The sequence below is a fragment of the Macrobrachium nipponense genome, chromosome 1 (assembly GCF_015104395.2).
Source record: "Macrobrachium nipponense isolate FS-2020 chromosome 1, ASM1510439v2, whole genome shotgun sequence".
Lineage (NCBI taxonomy): Eukaryota > Metazoa > Arthropoda > Malacostraca > Decapoda > Palaemonidae > Macrobrachium > Macrobrachium nipponense.
In genome coordinates this window covers 98910295-98930586 of record NC_087200.1, presented here as the reverse complement: position 1 = coordinate 98930586, position 20292 = coordinate 98910295, and the positions used below count along the sequence as shown (strand labels likewise).

Genomic DNA, 20292 nt, shown 5'->3' with positions numbered 1-20292 from the left:
TTGTTAATTGCCGTTGAGACATCGTTATTTTTTGCCGTGGCCTCTACTTTGTGTTGTGTTTGTTTTGGTGTGTTGCTTGCAGGTGCACGTTAATTATGTGGCGGACTTATGGTAAGCCAGGCTAAGTTAGGATAGGCAAGGTGAATGGAGCTTCCTAAGGGGTAGGGTAAAAAACCGTAGGGTCCAGAGTGGACCATGTACGATCAGCTTAGACAATCCCAAAAAAAGTACATTACAACGCGTCCTGATATCGGAGATGGGCATCAGTCGCGACTTGTTTTTGGTGAGAAACGGAGCTAAAGACCTCTACTCTCCTTTCGAAGTAAGTATTTTCTCCAAAGTTAGATACTAAGGCCAAATTTTAAGATTTAAACAGAGGGTAGTGAAAATGGTGTCAAACGTAGTGCAAATCTCACCAAAACGCGTTCAACATTTTTACTTACAACTCGAAGTATTTAGAAGATTGTCGCCATCTCGATGTTTACGGAGTCGCTTGTGTCAATAAGCTAACCATTTCCTGTGATAAATCCGCCCACCATTGTACCCACAGACGCTGGGGCACTTTCATCACAACAAACGGAAAACTTTTCCTCACCGAGTAAGCAACTGTTTTGTAGAAGACGACGACGAAGAGTAAAACATCAATATTTTACATAGGGTAAAACATCACAGCAGGCCAAAAAAGGCACCTACATTCAACGCTTGCCACCCTCCGAAAAAGTACATTATAACGCGTCCTGACACGGAGATGGGCATCAGTCGCGACTTGTTGTTGGTGAGAACCGGAGCTAAAGACCTCTACTCTCCTTTTGAAGTAAGTATTTTCTCCAAAGTTAGAAATTAAGGCCAAATTTTAAGATTTAAACAGAGGGTAGAGAAAAGGGTGGCTACGGCAGTGGAAATCTCACCAAAACGCTTTAGAAATTTTTACTTACAACTAAAAATGTTTCGAAGATTGACGCCATCTTGATGTTTACGGAGTCGCTTGTGTCAACAAACTTCCCATTTCCTGTGCTAAATCTGCACACCACTTGTACCCATAGACGCTGGGGCACTTTCATCACAACAATCGTAAACCAACCTCTTACCAGCACTTATTCAAGGGGACTACGGCATTCTTTGCGGCGTTTTGCGCTCTTCAATTGTTTATCAGTGTTGTCAATTGGTATGTGTTTACCCTTCAAACTAGGTATTAAGACTACACAAAACCGGGAAATAAGTGAAATTAGCGTATCTATTTGTATTATATATACGTACATATTACAGCAATTTTATCATTACTGCATTACTATGACAACCAGAATTCATCGAAACAGTTTGTAAATGCATCGGCGTATGTATGACACGCCACTAGATTGGCAACGATGAGTCATTTTTCCTCACGTCGTCTGCTCGTAAGTATACATCCGAAAGATTTGTAATTTTGGGGGGTTAATTTGGTTGCAAAAAAGGGATAATAGACATGAATTAAATAACATTTTGAAGTAAAGTTAAACTAAATATTAAGTAAAGTAAACAATTAAGGGAATAAAGCTTTGCATCTCATAATCAGTGTTGTCGTCTGCTGCTCGTAACTGTGTTTGCGGAGTGAGTGCTTAGGAACCAGGAACCACAGCGTGGTTCAAGTGCACTGTGGAGTGAATTAAGACCAAAATGTATATAATTACAATCAAATAAGCACTGTGGAGTTTCAGTTGTGATGGCAGTAAGGATAAAACCACGATTACAAGGTAAGAATGAATTCAGTTCCAACCATAACCCCGGGAATAACAAGTTTCATACTTTCACTAATATAGGCAACAAAATGTTGTTTTATTGTGCTGATTACAACTGCAATCTTGAGTAAGATCAATAAACGTTACATATATACGCTAACATTGTTCAAATGAGTGCTGGGAAGGCTGGGGAAAGATGGTGGCCGTCACTGATGAGAACCGTCCATGCAAAACGTAGCCGCCATATTGGATTTCAAAACTGCCTTGAAAACATATTTTACGAAGAGCTCACATGCTTATTTTAGTTCGTATGGGGCTTTCATATATCACATTATGTTGACGAAACTTCAGTCTTTTAAATGGTATGCTTAGAGTTGCAATTGTATTCTTGTTTCATCAATTAAATATCGAGTGAAAAAGACCCGTCCACCGTGATGAGGGTTGGCCTGCCGTGGTGTTCTACCCTATGTATGATGATTAATTTGAAAATATTCGTTATTGAAAAAGTAACTCGATTCTGACTCAAATTTAAGTAATTATTTTTTGGAATTACAACGTTCTTTTAAGTCCTGTATTATGATGTCACGACATCTTGGCTTTCGTACCTATTGTAAATAATTGCTTTATTCAACTTTCTTGCAGAACAGTTTACCAGTTATTCATGCAGATTATCAGCTCCTCATGTAATTTTTATAATCGTAATGTGCATGTATATCTTTATTTTTTACTTTTTGGATATATGAAGATGTTTTACTGCCGGATTATTGCCGTAGTGTGACGCAATCGTTTTCGGCCCCTGGGCCTCTGTTTTCGCACTATAAGAAATTATGGAGCCGAATTTGCAATTACCAGAAAGTCGTTAAAAGATTAAAGTTAGCATTGAGGGGCATATGTTTTGATTGAGAAAAATACAAATTTATTTAATATCTAGCTTGTAAAAAATACTTTACTATTACAAAAAACTTGATTGACAACTAAGCAGCATACCTACTATGTGTTTCATCGACAGTGCAAGCACGTTTTTGGGCAATACCTATTTCTGTAATGAACACTCGTATCAGAACGAGATTTTGCTATAGCGCATTACACCCAGTGCCGTAATTTATAAGGTTATTGTGAATCACTAATCGTAAAGAATAACGACACTTGTCCCTGTACCAAGAGACAAAAACTCCATTATGCAGAAATGGTTACGAACACGCATAAAAAGCTCCACCTACCCTCTCCCCCCCCCTCCACCACCCCTTTCCTTCTTCGTTCCTTCGCCTTCCTCTCTCTCTCTCTCTCTCTCTCTCTCTCTCTCTCTCTCTCTCTCTCTCTCTCTCTCTCTCTGTTGCCATTCATTATGTGTTGACCCTCCAAACTGGGTATAAGACTACACACAAAACTTTGAAATTGGTGAAATTAGGCTATGTATTGGAAGTATATATACATAAATATTAAAGCAATTTTATTATTATTGCATTACTATGACAACTAGAATTCATGGAAACAGTTTATAATAATGAATCTGCGTATGTGTGAAGCCTCCACTAATGTGGCAACGATGATTTTGCCATTCTTAGCATGCAAACATTAAAGGTTACATTTATTTCTGGCATACGGTAATTAAAGAAATTCAAAATACTAATATAGACTGAAATCAATGAAAAGTGCTAGCAAAAACAAAAAAGCAAAAAAAATATATATATATAAACCACTTATCCGTAGTCGTTCCTCTATGGTTTTCGGCAGCCAGATGTACGAAAACTTTAGAATCATTGGATTGTATCTATTTTAGAAATATCTGTAATTTTTCGGGGTAATTTGGTTGCAAAAAAGGGATAATATACATGAATTAAATTAAATTTTTTTAATAAAGTAAAGTTGAACTAAAAAACGAGTAAAGTAAACAATTTAGGGAATAAAACTTTGCAGTTTCGTCGTTTGCTGCTCGTAACTGTGTTTGTGGCGCGCTTAAGAACCAGGAACAGCAACTTGTTTAAAGTGCAATGTGAAGTGAATTGAGACCAAAATGTGTATAATAACAATCAAATAAGCACTGTGGAGTTTCAGTTGTGATGGCAGTAAGGATAAAAACCACCTATTACAAGGTAAAAATTAATTTAGTTCAAACCATGACCCCGGGAATAAAAAGTTTCATAATTTCAGTAATATAGGCAACAAAATGTTGTTTTATTGTGCTGATTACAACTGCAATCTTGAGTAAGATCAATAAATGTTACATATATACGCTAACATTGTTCAAATGAGTACTGGGAAGGATGGGAAAGATGGTTGTCGTCACTGATCAGAACCTGTACATCCACACGGTAGCCGCCATATTGGATTTCAAAACTGCCTTGAAAACATATTTTACGAAGAGCGTCACATGCTTATTTTAGTTTGTATGGGGCTTTCGTATATCACATTATGTTGACGAAACTTCAATCTTTGGAATGGTATGCTTGGAGTTGTAATTGTATTCTTGTTTCACCATTTAAATATCGAGTGAATAAGACCTGTCCACCGTGATAAGGGTTGGTAGTCGCTGGTGTTTCCCCCCTAGTAAACAACTGTTTTGGTAGAAGACGACAACGAAGCGTGCACTTCAATAATTTTTTATATAAATAGTAAAACATCAATATTTTACATTTTGTTCATGAAACTTACCTGTCGATATATATATATATATATATATATATATATATATATATATATATATATATATAGCTGTATTCTCCGAAGTCCGACAGAATTCAAAACTTCCCGGCACACGCAGTGGTTGGCCAGGTGGTTAGTACCCATTCCCGCGATGGGAAGCGGGTATCAGGAACCATTCCTGTTTTCTATTCAGATTTTCTCTGTCACCGGTACTGTAAAAACACCTGTTTTCAGTACCTCCGTCTTAGGATTTTGAAACTTCATTGCCGCTAAGTATCCTAATTGTCTTTCGATTTATTGACTTGGATTTGTGGCTAGGCATAACGCTATCATAGATTGATGTGAATTTGATTGTTCTTTGCATAAGATGTCTGAATAAAAGTCTGAATCTAGTTCGACTAGTTTCAGAGTTTGTCTGCAAGGGGTAAGGTGAGTCTACCGAAACCTTCGGTAGATCCTCACTTGGTATGCATGACGTGTACATGTTTCTTTGCTGAAAGATCAATGTAATTAGTGTGGTGTTAGACTGGTTCCAAAGGAAGATGTATGATTCGTATGTATGCAAATTAGAGCCTGATAGAATCAGGAGGTCTTCCTCCAAGCTGCATCAGTAAACAGAAGTCAGGGTAATGAACCTACTAACCTCCTGTAGAATTTATTTTGCCTAACCCTGTGGTATGCCCTATGGGCCTTGAGGAAGTGTCCGCGAGAAGTAATGCCCTTTCTGTTAATGTGGATTCCATCCGTAATCTTGGAATCTAAAGTGCTCGCTCTCCAATCAGTGTTGTGAGTGTAGTGATGTTGAATTAGTGCCCCTAGTGTTGTGGAGGGGGCATCAGATCGGCCCAATAACGCTTCTAGGTCTAGACCTCTGTCGGATTCCCAGGACAAGGGAGTGAGCAAGTCGAAAACAGAAGGAGGGTTACGGGGACTCCCCACCGATCTGGCGTCCCTTCAGCAGGACATGTTGACGCTTCCCGGGCTGCCAAGGATCGTGCTCGTGCGCGAATCCTTAAGGATTGCTTCTCGTCCTCCGAAGCATCCCCCCCCGCGCAAGGGTTGGAGCTTTCGGAAGGACTCTCGCCTTTGAAGAGAAGCTTCAGAGAGGAGGACGCTTCACGTCCTTTTTCTCCAGATGTTTTGCGGTCTTCTCCGTAGAGTTTTGACACTTTTCCACCGCAGAAGAGGACCAGGACGTCATCGGAGGATGACGCTGTTGAGCGCCCCAGTCGCTCTAGGGAGAGAGCTGTAGCTTTTCCTGTAAGAAGGAAGAAGGCGTCCCCTCGCCCCTCGTCTTCTCACAGGATCAGCCCTTCCCCTGAGAAGGAGTCTTCTCCTACCAATGGGAAGGAGTCTTCCCCTGCCAAGAAGATGCTCCTTGTGATGCAGCAACAGTTAGCTTCGTTGATTGCTGAGAAAGAGGCAGAGCTGCGTCGACGTAGGAAGGACTCGAGGCTGCCTATCAAGAGGTCCAAGCAGTCCCCCTCGTCCTTTTCCTCGTTCGTCTCTTTATCTTTCGCCTGCTTCGTAGCCATCTAGATTTCATTCGGCACCCCAGCGCTTGTCTAGAGGGTGCGATGAGCGTCTCCCCAGAACTCTTCTGTCGAGAGAGAGGAAGACTGTAAGGGTCATCGCAGCAGGGATCGTCTAGCTTCACTCGTCCAAGAACGCTCCTCTCGCGCCAATTCATGACGCTCTGCAATGCTGGATAGGCACGGACCGCTCCTCTAGCCTGCTCGATTGACGCTTCTCAGGCTGCCTGCTTTTCGTCAGGAAGCTCGTCGGGATGCACGTCGTTCTGCTCGTCTGGACGCCCAGCGGGACGCTCTTCGTACTGCTCGTCAGGACACTCGTAGCGACTTGTCAGGACGCTCGCCAATGCCAGGACACTCGTCAGGACACTGCAAGACGCTCGTCAGGACGCTTCAGAGGCTGTTGTATTTAGAGGCTGTTGTAAAAGATGTCCAGCCTTGTGCGGAGAGTTCTTCTTCGCAGCGGAGGTCTGTTTTGAGAGTTGGGCCTAAAGGTCTTAGACCTCGCTCTTCCGTGGATTCGTCTGTTGCTCCCATGGAAGAGGAAGAGTTAGGCAGTTCGTCGGAGGCCGCAGATGAAGAGCAGCCTTCTACGTCGTCTTCTTCCTCAGACTACCAGGTCTTGGCCCGCCTTCTTCGTGATCTGTTTGGAGACAAGTTCCAACCCTCTGCCCCTCGCTCTCCTCCTTCACAGTTAGCCTCTTCCAAAACCAGTAGAACTCTGGGTTTTGTGAAAATGAAGAATTCCCTTTCTACGAAGAGAGCCTTCAAAAAGGTCCATGACTGGATGGATTTGAGGAAGGCCCAAGGCAAGACTTTTTGCCCTGCCCCGTCGAGACTCGGTGGTAAAGCAGGGATTTGGTATCACATTGAGTCCATCTTACTCACGAAGAAGACCCTTTTTCACTGTATATTTAATTGGTGAAACAACAATACAATTAAATCTTTAAGCATACCATTCAAAAGACTGAAGTTTCGTCAACATAAAGTGATATATGAAAGTGCCATACGAACTAAAATAAGCATGTGAGGGCTTTGTAAAACATGTTTTGTTCATGAAACTTACCCGGCAGGATATATATATTATATAGCTGTATTTTATCCCGAAGTCCGACAGAAATTTCAAAACTCCCGGCACACGCAGTGGTCGGCCAGGTGGTTAGTACCCATTCCCGCCGCTGGGAGGCGGGAGTCAGGAACCATTCCCATTTTCTATCCAGATTTTTTCTGTCGCCGGTGCTGATAACAACTGTTTTCAGTACCTCCGTCTAGGATTATCGAAACTTTGTTACTTAAGTATTCCGTTTGTCTTTTGGTTATTGAACGTGGATCGTGACTTGGCATACGCTGATAGTGGATTGAATTTTGAATTTGGTTTGGTTTTTTCTTTAACTAAGATGTCTGGGACTAGTTCAACTAGTACCAGAGTGTGTTGTATGGAAGGTTGTAAGGTGAGGCTACCGAAAGGTTCGGTAGATCCACACACAGTATGCACGAATTGTAGAGACCATGTGTGTGTAATAGATGACCGTTGTAAGGAGTGTGAATGTCTGTCTGATTCAGTTGAAGGCTTATGAATCCTATGTGCGAAAATTGGAGCGCGATAGGATAAGGAGGTCTTCCTCCAGGAGTGCATCAGTCAGTAGAAGTAAGGGTAGTAAGGTTTCTCCTACTATTCCTTCAGTAGTTTGTGCAACACCTAAATCTGTTGTGCCTTCGGGCCCTGAAAAATCTGTGGAGGTCAATGCCCTATCTACGATTCTAGAGTCATTACGAAATCTAGAATCTAAAGTGCTCGCTTTGGAGGGTAAAAGCAGTGTTAATGAAGTGAAGTGCAGTGAAAGTGCCCCCAGTGTTGTGGAGGGGGCGTCAGATCGGCCCTATAATGCCTCTAGGCCCTACCGGACCTCTTTCGAACTCCCAGGACCAGGGAGACGAACATTTCGAAAGCCGAAGGAGAGTTACGGGGAACTCCCACCGATCTGGCGTCCCTTCGGCAGATCCTGTCGACGATCTCCAGGCTGCCAAAGAGCGCGCTCGTGCGCGTATCCTCCGCGAGTGCTTTTCGTCTTCGGAGGCGTCCTCCCCGCAAAGGGGTTGGAGCTTTGGGGGACACTTGCGTCCTCTGAAAAGAACTAAGACGGATGTCGCACAGGCGGCCGTCGTCAGTAGTTTCTCTGAGGAGGACGCAGAACGTCCTTTCGCTCCTTCTGCTTTGCGGTCTGCGCCTTTTTATGTGGACTACTCTCCACCGGAAAAGAGAGCAAAGACGCAAGTTGCCGCACAGGCGGCCATCGTTTCTGGTCTCAGGGAGGAGGACGCTTCACGTCCTTTCTCTTCTGCTGCTTTGCGGTCTTCGCCAGAGAGTTTTGCGGCATTGACGCCACAAAAGAGAACCAGGACGTCATCCGACGATGACGCCTTTGAGCGCCCCAGTCGCTCCAATAAGAGAACTGAGTCGGTCCGTGTGAGAAGGAATAGGGCTTCCCCTTGCCCTTCGCCTTCTCACAGGATCAGCTTTTCACCTGAAAAGGAATCGTCTCCAACTAAAAGAGTCATCCGTTCGATGCAACAACAACTGGCTTTGTTGCTGGCCGAGAGAGAGGTAGAACAGCGTCGTAGAAGAAAAGATGATAGATTGCCGATCAAAAGATCTAAGTAGTCTCCCGCTTCTTCGGATCGCTCTTCTCTTTCACCAGTGGCTACGCCCTCTAGATTTCGTGCATCCCACTTGCAGCTGGGTAAAGAGCGCGAGCAACTTCCTTCGAAAGATTCTTATATCGAGAGGAAGGAAACTCGCCCTACTTTTCGAAGCGTTCCCCTCTACTCATAGGGGTTCGCTTTATTCGAAGATTGACGTTCTCTCTGCTGTGAAGCAAGGCGGTTTGCAAGCTGAGAATCAGGACATGGACGCTAAGCGTGGCGCTCAGCGGAGTGCTAAGCGTGACACTCGGCTGGACGTCAAGCGTGACGCTCGGCTGGACGCCAGGTGTGGCTCTCGCGTGGACGCCGAGTGTGACAAGTTTACGAACACCTGTACAGAGGTTTTGTTAGACACTCATCAGGCCTCACAACGTGATATCTGTCCGGACGCTCGCCTACACTCTAACATTTGTAGACACTCCCATCGAGAGATTGTTCAGGAAACTAACACTTCTATTCCTGAACCTATAGATATACAGAACGCACCTAGTACGTCACAGCAGTGCTCTTCATCAAAGATTGGACCGAAAGGGCTTCTACCACCTTCGTCGGGAGACCCCTCTGCCGCTCCTACAAAAGAAGGAGGATTGAGTAATATTTCAGAAGAAACAGACGAGGATCAACCTTCTACGTCAGTTTCTTCTGACTATCAAGTATTAGTTCGCTTGCTTCGGGCTTCTTTTGGAGATGAATTTCAACCCGCAGCTCCTCGCTCTCCTCCTTCTCAGTTTTCATTGTCGAAAACTAGCAAGACTCCGGGTTTGTTAGATGACGAAGTCTCTTTCAACTAATAAGAGCTTTCAAAAAGGTTCAAGATTGGATGGAGTCAAGGAAAGCACAGGGAAAGTCTTCTTTTGCCCAGCCTCCTTCAAGACTATGCGGTAAGGCAGGCATTTGGTACGAGACAGGTGAAGATGTCGGTTTAAGAGCTCCTGCATCTGCGCAAGGTGATTTTGCCAGTCTAGTCGACGCACCAAGGAGGTCTCTCCTTTCGTCAGCGAAAGTAGCGTGGACTCATGCGGAAATGGACCACCATCTTAAAGGCCTTTTTCGGACAATAGAAGTGTTCAATTTCTTTGACTGGTGCTTGGGACTGCTGGACACAAAGGCTCGTAGTCAAGATTCTATTAGCCTGGGGGAGCTATCCAGCGTTCTTGCGTGTATGGATAAGGCTGTCAGGGATGGTTCAGAGGAATTAGCTTCGCATTTTTGTGCAGGGCTCTTAAAAAAGAGAGCTCTCTACTGCAAATTCACTGCGAAGTCAGTATCTCCAGCACAGAGGGCAGATTTGCTTTTTGCCCCTCTCTCGAACCATCTCTTTCCCCAGGCTATGATTAAAGATGTAGCTGGCAGTCTTCAAGAAAAAGCTACTCAGGACCTCTTAGCGCAATCTTCTAGACGTCCTGTAGTTCCTTCAACTTCTGCAAGAACACAGTTTTCCAAGAAAATAAAGCCCTTTCGAGGTGGGGCTTCCTCGAGACGACCTCCTCGAGGAAGAGGCCTTACCAGAGGTAGAGCCCCGTCTAAACCCCCCTCTTGATTTGAGACTGCCTTGACGGAGTTACGCATTTCCAACCTATGGTTGAAACTGCGTAGCGGGCAAGAGGGCTTTCGAACTGGGAGAATTATCTCCTAGTTTGAATCTAATGTCTCAATTTTTCTCTTACTTGAACATCTTCCAATCTCTTACTTTCTTTCGCTCAGTTGCTCCCCCTAGCTGTCCTCCTTCTCTTCACTAAAACCCAATCGTGCAGGTTATGTAGGAGCTGGGTCTCTGAACTTAGGCTTTACCTTGATCCAAATGGCAGGGACTATAGCGGTTTGGTCCGCCGCTCGATTATGTTTGGACCCTGAGGATATTGATGTGACTCTACATCAATTTATTTTTCGGGGCGGGACTACATGTGGGGACTTGCTATGGAATCGGGAGTATAGTCTCCACGGTAGGACTCTCTGCAATTTATCCGGATTGCCCTCTAAAATAACATGCGTGGGGATGATTGCATACTAGCTATGCCCTCGGTCCTATCAAGCGGGTTTTGCTTACACTTGAGCCAATCATGTTATGTTAGAGCCATCCCTTCGGGGTAGGGTAGGGAGTGGACATATGGGAGTTGGTCTCTGCTGTGTGTCTTTGTGAGGGGGAAGTCTTTGAGAGGAGACCCAGTTTTTACCATGGCTTGCAGTTGGTTTCTCTGTAATTTCAAAAAAAAAAAGGAAATGGAAATTGACTATGGAACTCAGTCCCCCGGAACATGTGACCCCATGACACTAGATAACCATCTGACCCTGGAAACGACAAGGACACCCTTTTGGACACTTCAATCCAAAATATAGCAACCATGGAGCCTTTTACTAGGCCAAAAAGATTTATCAAAAGAAAATTCCAGCCTAGCCCTTCGCTAGCTTTATTTGAATCACTTTTTGGAAAAGACAGTTGGACAAGATTTTTGACAATAGAAAGTGAAAAAAATTTCAAATTTAAAATTGGAAAATTATTTACTGACCAGATTACCCAACAGAAACATGAAATTTCGTCAAACGCAAACAAATACATGGATAGTGGAAACCACTACTAAAGCTCAATCAGAAAACTACTTACAAATTACGAACATAGATAACACAAAAATAAAAGTCACCAAGCATAATAAACTTAATAGTATTTGTGGTACAATAATCCTGCCAAATAATGATGACGAACTAATAGATAAAAATATGTTAAAATGGACTCGCTCAAGAAAGATATAAAAACATTGAGATTGTGACATCTATGATATCCCAAGTAGGAAAAAATTCAAAATTAATATACAAATAGCTAAATTGAAATTTGAAGGAAATGAACTCCCTTTAACTATTAAAGTAATTAGGCAGACGAGAGAGATAGACCATATATCCCTAAACCACTACAGTGCAAATCATGTAATAAATTTGGCCATTCAAATAAAAATTGTAGAGAAGCTCCAAGATGTGCATGTTGTGGATCATACAACCACACAACAAAATGGGACTGTGAAAACCCAATTTGCATAAATTGTGGTCAGAATCACCACTCAAGATCGAAGGAATGCGCTAATTACCTATACAATACTGAACTAAAAATCTTACAAGAAAGGAGTGGAATTCAATCAATAAGAAGAAGCGAAGATAGAACTAAAAGTAAGAGGTTTACAAGACCCAGCAAGGAAAAACACATATAAAGAGGTAGTAAATAAAGAAGCGCAAACCAAATTCCTACAATATTGCACAGTATAAATCAGACTGAAAATACTCATAATATTAAGGCCCAAAATTCAAGCTCGGAAGCTACAGAACATATAAGCAACACAAATTTATATAATATATTACCAACACCAGAAATGCAAGAAGACATGATGAATGTGGAGGACAAGCAAAATACAAGAGCTAAGTCAAAAGACAAAAAAAGACTACTTGAAACAACCCCACCCAAATCCAAGAAACAAATTAAACAATCAGTAAGACCCAAAATCTATATGGAAAAAAATGAATACCGAGTAGACAAAGTCAACGAAAATTGCTTGCAAACTAAAAATGAAAAAAGAGAAACCCAAATAAAAGAAAAAGTTAAAACATCAGATAAAATTGAAGAAAGTATTGAAATAGAACCCAAGATCAAAGCCATTTAAATGAACCCCTATAAAAAAGAACACCTGAGACTCTTCAGCCAATAAAGAAAACAATAGCAGAAATACATCACCCACCAAAAGAAGAACAAAGTACAGCAAAATTATACAACTTCATAAATTCAAAGTTCAGGAAAACAAATAAAGATATTAAAACAAAACCCAAAACCTTTTTAAAATGTCTATTTTACAATGGAATATTAGAGGATACGTATCAAATAATGAAAACTTAAAATCATTAATTAGAGAATGTAATGCAAATATCAGTTTGCCTTACAGGAAACTAAAATAGGTAACAAGTATCAATGCTGGCATAAATTATAATGTGTGGAAATCAACAACCAATTTTAAATGACAACAGCCAAGGAGGAACTGCAATTATAACGCATTCTTCAATCAAATGCCAACCTGTTAGGATTAACTCGGTAATACAGGCATGTGCAGTTCAAGTATTCCTGGAAAAAAAAATAACAATATGCACAATATACATGGAACCATCTTTAGAAAGTCGCTTAATAGATCATCTTGGAAATAATAGACCATTACAAGTGGAAGATTTAGAAAATCTAATAGAACAATTACCAAGACCTTACCTATTAGTAGGTGACTTCAACGCCAAACATCCCATGTGGGGAAGTACATCATCTGACAGGAGAGGAAACACTGTCCTAGATTTTATAGATAACAAAAATTTGATTATTTTAAATGATGGTTCTCCAACAAGATTTGATGTTATCATAATACCTCATCTGCAATAGACATCACTTTATGTTCCCCAGAAATTGCCACAGATTTCAGTTGGAAAGTAAATTAATAATTTTTATTTGGGAGTGACCACTGGCCAATACAAATTGAGCTAAAAAATAATAATAATATAACATATATACCGAAGAGGAAAATGGAGGAAGCAAATTGGAATTTTATATAAAGAGAAAACGGTGATTAACAAAAAAATATCTGACTTTACAAACCACATAGATGCTTATGAACATCTAATAAAAACAATAGATGATAAAGCAAATGAAACTATTCCATTACCTCAGGCAATCCGACTAGACCACTGGTACCCTGGTGGAATGAGAATGTAAAGCAGCAAGGAAGATAACGAGGACATGCTTTAGAAGATATCTGAGACATAATGTGATGCCAATAAAATTGCATATTTGAGAGCTAAAGCAAAGCAAAGCAAAAGAATATTCAAAGATAGCCAAAGAAATTCATGGAAAAATATATTAATAATATAAATTCTAAAACTCAAGACAAAGAAATCTGGAAGAAAATAAATAAACTGCACGGTAGATATCGGCCAGAAACCATTACCTACATTAAAAGTAGAAACAACTATATTTCAAACCCCAAACTAGTAGCAAATGAATGGGTAAATGCTTCGCCAAAACATCTAGTATCTCGAACTATACAAAAAAATTCCAATTAAAAATCAAAAATTATGTCCCAATACCATAAAATCTAATAATCAGGAAATCTATAATCTTCCTTTCACCATGGAAGAACTGGAAAATGTCCTGAAACTTTGCAAGTCCACCAACAGCTCCAGGGGGAAGACAACATTAGATATGAAATGATAAAAAATCTAACCAGATGAAAAGCAAAACCTTCTTAATTAGAAATTTTAAATGACTTATGGCACTCTCACAGCATACCTAAAACCTGGAAAGAATCTTTAATCATACCAGGATTAAAACCAGGAAAGACCAGAGTCACCAAGCAGCTATAGGCCAATAGCCCTTACTAGTTGTCTAAGTAAGATATTTGAAAAATGGTGAATAACAGATTAATATGGGTATTAGAAAATAAACAGCTATTATCAAACAGACAGTTTGGATTCAGGAAAAATAAAAGTACCATAGATCCCCTCTTAATGATTACAAGGGAGATACAAAATGCAATGGTTGGTAAAAAACAAACAATAGGAGTATTTTTTGATTTAGAGAAGGCATATGATACCACCTGGAGGGGAGGGATTTTAAAAAAATTGATAGAATGGGGAATAGGAGGCAATTTATATGAATATATTAGGGAATTCCTATCTGAAAGATATATAAAAGTAAAAGTGGGGGCAGAAATCTCTGAATCATTTATCCAGGAGGAAGGAATTCCCCCAAGGCAGTGTACTAAGCGTGGCATTGTTTGCTATAGCAATAAATGAGATATTGAAATGATCCACCAGGAGTCCAAGGATCCCTTTTTGTAGATGGACTTCGTCATATATAGTAGTGGTGAAAAGCGCTGGACATAACCAACAGATTGCAAGCAGCCATAAATAGGATAAAAAAATGGGCCGATAACAAGGGTTTTAAATTTTCACCGCAAAAAACTAAAGCGATCAGATTTACAAGATCAAGAAAACAGGAATTAATTCCTACTTTATTCATAAAAAATGATATAATTGAATATGATGATGAGATAAAATTCCTTGGTGTAATACTTGATAAAAAACTACTTATATAAAGAACTATAGAACAACTGGCGATAAAAGTAAGAAAATCCTTAATATAATAAAAGTAATTGCGCATAATGACTGGGGTGCTGATAGAACACCTCTGATAAAAGTATATAAGGCTATTTGTCTAAGTAAACTTGATTATGTGTGTCAAAGTATATGGTAGTGCTTCTAAAACCCTATTAACAAAACTGGATGTCATACATAACATGGGTATTAGACTATGCACTGGAGCCTACAGAACTTCCCCCGTGGAAAGTCTGTATGTAGAAGCAGAATAGATCCCCTGAAAGTACGAAGAGAAGAAAAATTGGATTAAAAATATATAGCTAAAATAATAACCTTAATGATAATCCAAACACCAAATATAGAAGAACTAAAACAAATAATTATGACAATAAACCAAGAGCCTCTAAACCATTGGAAAATAGATTAAACCTGATATAGAACATCTAAAATTAGGAACAAGTAGCATATCAAAAATAACCACTCCGAAATACCTCCTGGAGACATGCTAGAATAGAAATCTGTGAAAAAACATTTAATAAAAAGGTAACCGATGCACAATTAAAGAGTGAATTTCTGTCACACCAGGAAAAACATAAACGGGACATTAGTATTTATACAGATGGTTCCAAATCGAAGGAGGGTGTAGGCTATGCTGTAGTAACAAAAATATAAAAATAAGGGAAAAAATTCCCAAAATATGCTCGATATTCACTGCAGAGATAAATGCTATATTAGAGGCTATAACAAAACACACCTTTATGGTGGGGAAGGCAAACGATACCTTTGTAATATACACGGATTCTTACAGTGCTTTAGAAGCGCTAAGACAATACACAGTTTCTCATCCGTAATTGAAGAAATAAGGGAGTGGATAGATATAATAGTAAACGGAAATCTATAAATATAAAACTCTGTTGGGTCCCTTCCCATGTGGCATGAAAGGGTAAATGAAGAGGTGGATAAAGAAGCCAAAAGTCCAGTAAAAAAAAGGAGTCTAATCAAAAAATACAAATACCTTACAATGACATTAAAACAACAATAAATGAATACTGTCATCAAAATGAAAAGAATGGCTAGAATTGAATCATAAATTAAAGCATATTAAACCATCTGTAAAACCTTGGAATAGACAACAATGTCAAAGAAGGAAGATGTCATATTAACAAGATTAAGAATAGGACACACATACTTAACACACAAATACTTGATGTTGCAAGGCGAGGAAAGACAGGCCCCTTACTGTGACCATTGTCGTACTCTGGTCACAGTCCGTCATCTGCTAATTGAATGTAATAAATTCGAAAGAAAACGAAGATCCAACAACATATATAACATCCACTTGAAGAACTATTGGAGAAAATGCCCCGCTTCAAACATAGTAATTACCTCAAAGAAATAAACCTGCTTTATATGATATTAACACTCTTATAGTATCATAGTTATACAGTAAGCGCTGAATGGCCTTTGCTGCCCCAGTGCTTGGTGTTACACCTAAAATTTATAAAACCAACCAACCAACCAACCCGTCTAAACCCAAAGGGAAGAAATGAGAATGTAGTCCTTAGGCACCAGTAGGAGCCAGGCTTCAGTTATTTGCAAAAGCCTGGAGAAAGATAGAGGCGGACACCTGGTCGCTCAATGTCATCGAGCGAGGATACAAAATACCATTCCTGAAGTCGCCTCCGCTGTGCACGACGTCCAGGGATCTATCACCTTTGTACCAGCTGGAAAAACAACAGATCTTGTTCGATCTTCTCGAACAAATGCTCGAGAAGAATGCAATAGAACAGGTAGACGACCTTCAATCCCTGGGTTTCTACAACAAGTTATTCCTGGTACCGAAACAGTCGGGAGGTTGGAGGCCAGTTTTAGATGTGAGCAGTCTAAATCTTTTTATAGAGAGACAGAGGTTCAAGATGGAGACATCAGTTCAGTGCTTGGGGCCTGAGACAAGGCAATTGGATGGCGTCATTAGACCTGCAAGACGCATATTTCCACGTCCCGATTCATCACCAATCGAGGAAGTATCTGCGTTTTGTCATGAAGGGAAGAGTTTTCCAATTCAGAGCTCTTTGCTTCGGATTGAGTACGGCACCAATGATCTTCACAGTCTTAATGAAGAATGTGGCGAGGTGGCTTCATCTTGCAAACGTCAGGATCTCTCTATATCCAGACGACTGGCTCATTCGAGCATCATCGAAAGAAAAGTGTCTGAAGGACCTTCAATCAACCTTAATTTCTCTAGCGAGTCCCTGGACTTCTGGTGAATTTCGAAAAGTCACAACTGATCCCCACACAGTCCATCGTGTATCTGGGGATTCAGATGGATTCAGTGGCTTTTCGAGCTTTTCCGTCCCAGGGACGTCAACAACAAGGATTACACAATAGCAGTCCTTCTTAAGGAAAGAATCATTTTGTTCATGAAACTTACCTGTCAGATATTATATATAGCTGTATTCTCTGAAGTCCGACAGAATTTCTAAAACTTACGACACACGTAGTGGGAGTTGGGTGGTTAGTACCCATCCCATCCCGCCGCTGGGAGGCGGGTATCAGGAACCATTCCCATTTTCTTTCAGATTTCTTCTGTCGCCGGTGTCCGAAACAACTGTTTTACACACCTCCGCCTCAGGATTTTGGAAAACTTTTCATTGCTTGAGTATCCTCTTGACTTTTTGGTTTTTTGGTTTTGGATCGATAGCTTGGCATACGTGACTGTGGACTGTTTTGAATTTGGCTTGGTTTTTTTCCTTAAATATGTCTGGATCTAGTTCGGGTAGCGCCAGGGTGTGTTCGAAAGTGGAATGCAAGGTTAGGCTACCAAAAGCCTTTGTTGATCCTCACACATTGTGTAAAGGGTGTAGGGGTCAAGAGTGTAAATATGATTTGTTCATGAAACTTACCTGTCAGATATATATATAGCTTTGGTGAAGGATCTGGCAGTGAGTCTGCAGAGAAAGCCACACAAGACCTGTTGGCTCAGTCTTCGAGACGTCCGGCTGGCCCTTCAACGTCGTCTGGAACGCAACAGTTTAGAAAGCAGAAGCCCTTTCGTGGAGGGACTTCCGCTAGATCGTCTCCTCGAGGAAGAAGCCTTCCTAGAGGTAGAGCCCCTTCCAAGTCTAGGGTAAGAATGAGAGATCGTGCCTTCAGTCACCGGTAGGAGCCAGGCTGCAGTTGTTTGCAGAAGCCTGGAGAGTAAGAGAGGCAGACACCTGGTCTCTCGACGTCATAGAGAAGGGTTACAAGATCCCTTTCTTTATAAAGCCGCCCCCGTTGACTTCCACTCCCAGGGACTTGTCCCCATCGTATCCGCTAACAAAGCGAAAGATTCTTTTCGACCTGCTCCGAACAGATGCTCGAAAAAGAGCAGTGGAACAGGTTTTAGGACCTGGCAACGCCAGGATTTTACAACAGATTTGTTTCTTGTACTGAAACAATCGGAGGGTGGCGGCAGGCCCGTCTTGGATGTAAGTCGTCTAAACCTCTTTATAAAGAAGCAGAGGTTCAAGATGGAGACACCTCAGTCAGTTCTGGGGGCCTTAAGACCTGGAGATTGGATGGTATCACTCGACCTCCAGGACGCCTACTTTCACGTCCCGATACATCCCCAATCGATGAAGTACCTTTGGTTCGTATTGAAAGGAAGGTCTTTCAATTCAGGGCTCTTTGTTTCGGACTGAGTACGGCCCCTTTTATCTTAACCATCTTAATGAAGAACGTGGCGAGGTGGCTCCATCTTTCCACATCAGAATCTCGCTCTATCTAGACGACTGGCTCATACGAGCCTCCTCGCAGACCCGGTGCCTGAAGGATTTGAAGACGACTCTGTCTTTAGCTGCGTCCCTGGGACTTCTGGTGAACTTCGAGAAGTCACATCTGACCCCAACACAGTCCATCGTGTATCTGGGGATTCAGATGGATTCAGTGGCATTTTCGGGCTTTTCCGTTTCGTCCCAGGAACGTCAGCAACAAGGCATAGAAAAGTGTCAGCCTTTCTAGGGAAAGATTCATGCTCGGTGAGGGAATGGATGAGTCTGCTGGGGACCATTTCCTCGCTGGAGAAGTTTGTTCCCTGGGGAGCTACACCTCCGACCTCTTCAGTTCTTTCTGTCGGACAGCTGGACAGAAAAGGACAACTTCGACATGAAGTTAAACATCTCGGAAGAGGTGAAGAACCATCTAAGATGGTGGCTCGATCCGTGGAAGCTGTCAGAGGGCGTATCCCTCAAGCTTCAGAACCCCGACCTAGTTGTTCTCCGACGCGTCATCCACGGGGTTGGGGAGCAACTCTAGGGGGGGAGGAAGTGTCAGGCACCTGGAGAGGGGAACTAGGTAACCTGGCATATCAACTTCAAAGAGCTGGCAGCGGTTCAATTAGCGCTCCAGTTCTTCCAGAACAAAGTCTCCGTCGTGTGTTCAGATCAACTCGGACAACACCACAGCCCTGGCATACTTGAAGAAACAAGGAGGAAACACACTCTCGCTCCCTGTTTTCTCTAGCAAAAGAGATCCTGCTTTGGGCGAAGGAGAGAGAAGTCACAATATTGACAAGATTCATTGCCGGAGTCGGAGAACCGTCCGGGCAAGATCCTCCGCAGTCGACAAGGACAGTTATTGCCGACAGAGTGACTCTCATCAAGAAGTATGCCAGGAACTGTGGGGTCTTTGGGGATGCCCCTTAGTGGACATCTTCGCAACATCAAGGACGGCGAGACTTCCTCTGTATTGCTCCCCGGTTCTCGATCTGGGAAGCAGTAGCAGTAGAAACGCCCTTCTATGGGATTGGACGGGCCTGGATCTCTACGCTTTTTCCCCCCTTCAAGATCCTGGGGGAGGTGATGAGAAAATTTGCAAGCATCGGAGGGGACGAGGTTGACCTTAATCGCCCCCATTTGCCCCGGCCCGAAGCGATCTTGGGTTCACAGAGGTTGATGTTCTACCTAGTGGATTATCCGAGATCTCTTCCATTAAGGAGAGATCTACTCAAACAGCTCCACTTCGAGAGGTACCACAAAAACCTCTCCGCTCTGAGTCTGACTGCGTTCAGACTATCCAAAAGTTGGCCAGAGCGAGAGGTTTTTCGAAATCAGTGGCTAAAGCTATCGCCACCGCGAGGAGACCATCATCAATCGCGGTTTACCAATCGAAGTGGGCAGCCTTTAGAAGTTGGTGTAAGAGAAAAGGAGTTTCCTCTACCACTACCTCTGTGAGCCAGATCGCGACTTCTTTTGCTTTATCTGAAACAAGATCTAAAGTTGGCAGTGTCAACTATTAAAGGCTACAGAAGCGTTCTATCTGTAGTCTTTCGCCATAGAGGTCTTGACCTCGCTAACAATAAGGATCTCCATGATCTATTGAGATCTTTCGAGACGACCAAGGTACCACTACCGAAGCTACCTTCGTGGAACCTGGATGTGGTCCTAAAATATTTGATGTCAAATCGTTTTGAACCTCTTTCATCTTCGTCTCTACGAGATTTGACGAAGACAAAAAAACTGTATTCCTAACTGCTCTGGCGACGGCGAAGAGAGTTAGCGAAATACAGGCTATCAGCAAACACGTCGGTTTCAAAGGGCATAATGCAG

The 20292-nt window shown here is 41.9% G+C and overlaps 1 protein-coding gene across 5 annotated transcripts in view; it reads left to right on the top strand.

The window, feature by feature from the left end:
• The window catches only part of LOC135219504 (E3 SUMO-protein ligase PIAS2-like), a 322344-nt gene that overhangs the window by 1015 nt on the left and 301037 nt on the right, over nucleotides 1–20292 (top strand). The window lies entirely within an intron of this gene.